The sequence below is a fragment of the Cavia porcellus genome, unplaced genomic scaffold, assembly GCF_034190915.1.
Source record: "Cavia porcellus strain 051 isolate PalLab524CR breed Dunkin Hartley unplaced genomic scaffold, mCavPor4.1 scaffold_2, whole genome shotgun sequence".
NCBI lineage: Eukaryota > Metazoa > Chordata > Mammalia > Rodentia > Caviidae > Cavia > Cavia porcellus.
Genome location: NW_026947485.1, coordinates 59829784 through 59836613, shown reverse-complemented (window position 1 = coordinate 59836613; position 6830 = coordinate 59829784).

Here is a 6830-nt window from a genome sequence, read left to right as displayed (position 1 = left end):
AAAAGGCTGTAAATGTAAAAGATGTACTTTAGTTATGAGAGAATTCTGTATAAAAGCCTTATCCTATTAAAGACATTAAAAACATGAGAAAATAACAAGAATAAAAAGGAAAGCTTATTAAAATGGTCTTGTAAAGTGTATGTATATATAGTTGCTTATTGATTTGATAAAGTTAAGGCTCATATCTGTAAACAGAAAGTGAAATATTTAGAATTTGACTTGGAACAGGGGCTCCAGAGCCTATGCACAGAGAAAAAAAGAAGTCATCTCTTCCATTCCATGGCCCTATTCCAATTCCTTGGAGCTTCCAGGTTTCATAACTATGAATACCTGAGTTTGCTGAAAAGACAAGGTCATTCTATATGTTTTTAAAAGTACACAACAGAAAGAGATGTAATTAATTGGACTTTAAAACAAACTGCAGCCACCATACAGATTAAAGGGCTTTAACTTCATCTCTGGTCCTAGAAATTCCAGGTGTGACCTGGCCCTTCAACCTGCTCATTGATGAAAGGCAACACGTTGCTTCAGGAGTCCTAACTCAAATGATGGGACCCTGGGAAAGGTCAGTTGCTTACCTGTCGAAGACTCTGGGCTCCATATCAAAAGGATGGTCTCCCTGTTTGTGGCACTTACTGCTACTGCACTCTTGCTTCAGAAGGCAGAAAAACTGACTTTGGGACAGAACTTGACTGTTCAGGTGCCACACTGTTCTTAAGTTCCTCAACAGAGACATGTTGGTTCTCAAATAGCTGCATCAGCCAGTACCAAGGACTGCCCACTGAAAATCCCTAACTTACTTTCCAGACAATTAAAGCTCTGACCCCAGATAGTTGCCTGGTTTTTCCTGTCCTCATCACTAGATTGTGTCATGAGCATGGGGGCTGGAGTAGCTTATTCCATCATTTTCCAGGGTCTTCCCAGCACAGGGCCCAGCTTCATAAATATTTATGTAGTGAATGGATGGGTGAATCAGAGAGTGAGTGGGGAGGCTGGGTAATGGATAGATGGATAGTGAAGGGGTGGATGAATGGATAAATGGTGCCATGACTAATGAATGACATACAAATAGATGGATGGGGGGCAGGAATTTAGCTCAGTGGCATAAGTGCTTGCATTGCAAATGCACGGTCTTGAGTTGATCCCTGATACCAAAAAGGCGGGGGGGGGCCGCTGGGGATTTAGCTCAGGGTCACAAGCACCTGCCTGGCTGGCATGCACAAGGTCGTAAGTTCAATCCCCAGTACCAAAAAAACAAAAACAAAAACAAAAAAAAAAAAAACCAGGCAGATGGACATATTGATTAATGGAGTTTTTAATGGATGTGGGGATATATGGATGGCTTATGGATGGATGGATGGATGGATGGATGGATGGATGGATACCTTGATTGATGGCCACTCTGATGGATGGATAGAGGAGTAGCTAGATGGATGGAAAGATGGAAGATGGGAAGCTAGAGAGATACATGGTCAGGCTGATGGATGGAGGGAGTGTCAGGCATGATGGACTGCAGAAGGGATAGGCAGATGGATGGAGGGATGATGGATGCATGGGTGGATGAAATGGTGGATGGGTGGTTAGATGGGTTGGCGAGTGAATGGGTGGGTGGATGGATGAATGGATGGGCAGATAAACAGATGGATGGATGGATGGATGAGTACGGCAGACCTGGCTAGACCCCCAATCTCTCTAAGGAGTATACAGCAAAGGCTTAAATAAATGAGATAAGTGGTATGATTTTAGGGCTCCAGGAAGATCAAAACCCTATGCAGAGTTTGGACACTCTGGTGGCCAAGACAGGGGTTGTCTCTGGATAGACCATATTTATTTAGAGGGTTAGAGTGGAAAATGCAGGAAATTGAACAGACTTTAGGAGTGGTTCAAAGACTTTCCTAAGTCACAAATTATGTTAAATTAAAACTATCTTAGGAGAAGATCTCCATGTTGCATTTCACTACAGGAGTGAAACGCCTATAGCCAGTCTTTATATAGTTAATTGGAGATCGGGCCAGTGTCCTCAGCCATCATCTACTATCCCAAAAGAATTGGCTTATACCTGGGTAAAATGTCACCATGACATTATCATGGATAAGACTACTATCATCCAGCTTCTGACATGCTATTATTATATCCCAAAATTAGGATCAATTCATGCAGCTTTTAATCAAAGTTGCCAAATTTGCACAAAGACTGAGTCCTCAACAGGCCCATCATCACTACCTTGAATTCAGCGTGTAAGACTCTCCTTTTGACGACCTCCAACTAGATTTTACTGAAATTAAGTCATGCCAAAGATACAAATACTTATTAGTCCCTGTTTTTACTTATTCTGAATGGCCAGAGTATTCCCTACTAAGACTAAAAAGGCCTCTAAAGTATGCAGGATTTTTTAAAGGTAATTATTTCAAAATATGGATTGTCCCTGACTATAGGCAGTGACAATGGTCCATCACTTGTGGCAGAGGTGACCCAGAAGCTGGCCAAAAAATCAAATGGCATCTCCACATTGTCTGTAGACCCCAAAGTTCTGATAAGGTAAAATAGATTAACCAAATCCTAAAGACAATGCTGACTAAATACTACTAAGATATTCAAGTACCATGGATTGATTTGCTACCCATGGCCCTCCTGAAGGTCAGGACATCTGTGGGACTCACTAGATACACTCACTTTTTTTTATTTTGAATGTAGTAAAATACAACAGAACAAGACAGAACAAAGCCAAATGAGACAATGGAGTGAAATTGGTAATAGAACTTCACAGCAGAGTACCAGGGATAACAGTAATAGGTACCATAGTGTATCTCATTATCTTCACAATAGTTGTCCATTCAATCAGGTATAGCAAAATGAAACCAAAAACAGAACATTATAAAGCCAATCAAAAGAGAATACTGAATAGAGCAAAAACAATTAATCAGAACAAATCAAAACAGCGAAAACATTTGCCTTCAAAGAGTAGAAGGAAATCCCACATACTTGCTATATTGCATACAGTCATCCTTCAAAGAGGTGCTCAGAACTCTGGCCCCCAGTTGCTAATGGGGTGGAGGGAATATGAGATTTTTGATTCTCAGCCTGCATTATTAGAATCACAGGAGATACTGATTCTCTTCCTGGCTCACGCCAGGGTTACTTAACAGGAAGGGAGGCATGTTGCTTTCCTGCTCAGCCCCCTAACTTCCACCATGGCTAGATCTCAGGAGATGCTGGATACACTCATTTTAAAGTCCTAATGGAAGACCCTACTTTTAATAAAGAGTCTCTAGGGAGACCTGCACCAGTTGAAAAATATCACTTTGTAGGAGCAGCTTACTCAGTAGGAAAAACTTTGTCTCCAATACATAAAAATATAGCAGAGAAACCACCCATACTTACTGACATATCTGCCACAGCCCAGGTGACATATTCTGAATTAAAAGATTTTAAAAGGTCCCTTATCTAATTATTCTAACCAATCCCACTGCAGTAAAAGTGGCAGAAATTCACTCCTGGATCCATCACTCCAGGATCAAAAGAACCTATCCCAACAATTGTTGGAAGCCCAACCCCAATGATTCAGTCCCCTTAAAGACTAACCTAAAGAGACAGTGCACACAAAGCACTGCTGTCGTTGCTCCTGAAGTTGATAAGTCAACATACAGCTAAAGATTTTACAGACATGGTACACTAGAATATCCACAGCTCTAGTATACTGTTATTCTGCTATGCTCCTGGTCTTTTTTCTCTGTTAATTTTAATACTTGTTGTTGGACTTTGGGTTGTATCCCTAGAGGATTGGAAGTTCCAGAGAAGGTTGTTGGATTCTTTTCTGTCTTGTTGTAATTGTTAGACTGAATACTCTCAACTGCTTAAAATGATTTTCCTGAGGATAATGAATTTAGACCTCCTAGGAATAAATGGAATGGGACAATATTGGGAGTTCCAAGTCCATTGGCTGAGGGTGGGACACAATGTCTCCTCCACCAGCCTACTGTGGCTGCCCTGACAAAAGAAATAAATATTATTATATAGGCTGTGATGTGAGTTGGGAATGCACTTACTGAACCAACAATAAGTATGATTGTCAAGTCTGGCAGGAACCACCATTCAACCCTGGGATACATGTATGGTAATCTTCAAAACTGGTATTGTAATGCTTGGAGACATGCCAGTGCATATTGGCCTGGGGAGGGGGAAAGGGCTAAATATATAGAAGGGCATCCATACAAGCAAAGACCTCCCCTCACCCAGTTTATAACGCTCTCAAATTACACAAGTGCCTGTAATTCTGTTCAGTATTTTATATATAATCCCAATGACATTATCTGGGCCTTGAGCCATCTGTTTGTCATTCAAGTGGATGGCACAGACAAGGATCCGGCAATGCTATTATTTATCCAAAAGGATTTTATCCTATCAGGGCCCCCACTTCCAAGGCTTTCACCAACTATAGGCTCTCATACACCAACTGCCCTATCTCAACTGCTTCAGATCTGTTAACACTGGTTAATGGGGCTTATGCTGTCCTCCACCAAGTCAATCCCACATAGGCAGACTGCTGGCTCTCTATGCCACTCTGTATGCCACTTACTGCCTTATCATGTTGGGATTAGGAACCAACTCCAGATACATCCAGATTCAGCCCTAAGCCTCTCCAATCAAGATAATGGGAAACATCATATGCTTCCTGGAATATGGAGGTTCCCAGAAAGTGTCAACTAACTATGCCTCTATAACAGCACCTCATTCCAGGCAAATGTTGAAACTTTTTTGTATGCTATGAGGCCTACCATGTGTTTTCTCACCAGAGCATGAGCCTCTATGGCACTGCTTACCTGTTCCTGCATCGGAATGTCTATCCTGGTACCTGGGACCCTCTGATTTATGCCAATTCAGCCAGAAACAATAAATAAGTTTCTTCCTAGTAGGGATCCCTGGATTTTCTCCTTTAATGGACAAGATTCTTGCTCAAAACAGTAATAACCCTCCTGTAATCTCTTCTTTTATACTCCTATGTGATTTAATTTCTGGCCCATTTTTTTCTTCTAAACAATTTGGCCAGACATCACCAATTTCTTTTAAAGATCACTTCCTCCTCTCAGTTTCTTAAAACTGGAGAGTCATCATCTCCCCTATAAGAAAAAAGGGATACTGATAGCGAGACACTATATTCAAGGACAGGAAATGCAGGCTCAGGCTGTTTTTATCATTAGGCAACGGCAAAATTCAGCTAGACTTGACATCCTTCACACCAGCTGCAATTTGTAAGATAGCCAGAAAGTACACTCTATTGTGCTAACTTTCTTCAAGGACAGATTGGCTCAGTCTAAGTGAATCTAGATTAACTTAAACTAGTTAGACTTTTGGTAAACCCAGGAACTCTGTGCTCTGCTAGGCCATATAATTGTTCTGGAGGAAATCTTACAAATGCACTGTTTAAGGAAATGAATGCAGGACCTTAGTCTCACGGAATGCTGCTGAGACAATACAAGATGCTTTGCTAAAATGTGCCTGAAAGAATGATAAACATGATGAAGACCAGGTATAGCCAGAGATGGTCTTTGGGATAGTTAAGTCCTCACTTATCTATACTTTTTACTACTTCCATTTCATGCTGCTGGTTTTTGTAAATAGCCAAAGAAAACTATCACTGAGGCTTGGTCCTAGAGACTGTGGCCACCTGACTCCCTAACTTTGTTTCCCTCATTTTCTTTTCATCTGCTGCACCTCGTTTTGGGGACCTGTCTCTTCACAGAACCAACATTTTATGTGTACTAACTTGAAAGTTTTTCATTGGTCAAGATATGTTGTTATATCCTGGTTCTCATAACTCATCAAAAATTTTGAGATAATTATAGCTTAAGCTAGAGGAATTTATAACTCCACCAGTAGAGGGGTCTAAGAGTCAGTGGGTTACAATTGCTATTCTTGTCCCTTAAATTTCAAGATTTTGCTCTTTTGACAACCTACTATCTGTTTTAGTGCTCATACTTTCAGTTCTAATTTCTCAAAAACATTATCTTTACCTAGAAGCTGACAAGTCCCTAGTGACAATGCAGATAAAATCAAGACAAATATGGCAGACTTCTTTTACCAGAACCCATCAGATGGACCTTGTAGGAGTTATCCAACACACTGAGCCATCAGTAACCTGTACGCAGCGAGCCTTACATAAGACCTTCACTGGTTTCCCAAAGCAAAATAGTAATACAATGAAGTAAAATAGTAAAATACAATGAAGTAAAATAGTAATACGAGATAAATCATCCTCCAAATCAGATGACATTAATATTCTAAGAGCAGCACAGGGAGATACTTGTATAATTATAAAAGCTAAATAGTGTGTACACATTTCTGATCCTTCTGCTAATATCTTGATGGCTATTTAAGATATTAGATAACAGTTTAATGAGATCAGATTCTAAAATTCTCTAAACAATGCCCTTATCCTTTTTATAAAAAGCTAATACTGGCTTTTCTGGGTGGCTCTACATTTGTTGACTGAAGTCACAATTATCCTTGATCTTACTATTTGGCCCATCCATATTTGTTTCTTTGGCCTTGTCTCCTCCACACCGAAAGTTGTATGTCTACTCAAGAGAATGTCAGGTGCCTATTCAGGGCCTTTAGACAGACCCTCTATGGAGATCTCTAGGTGGTCATCATAACAATATTCTGCAGCCATAATGGTCTTGCCACTTGCTCCCTTATGGCAATTAGGGATACTTCTCCAGAGAGGGAAATATTATAGTTATTTAGAAATATTGTATGCAGTCAGCTGGGCTGAGCTCATAGTCAATGCAAAAAACTAAGGGTGGAGGCATATACACTAAAGGCTTCAAGAA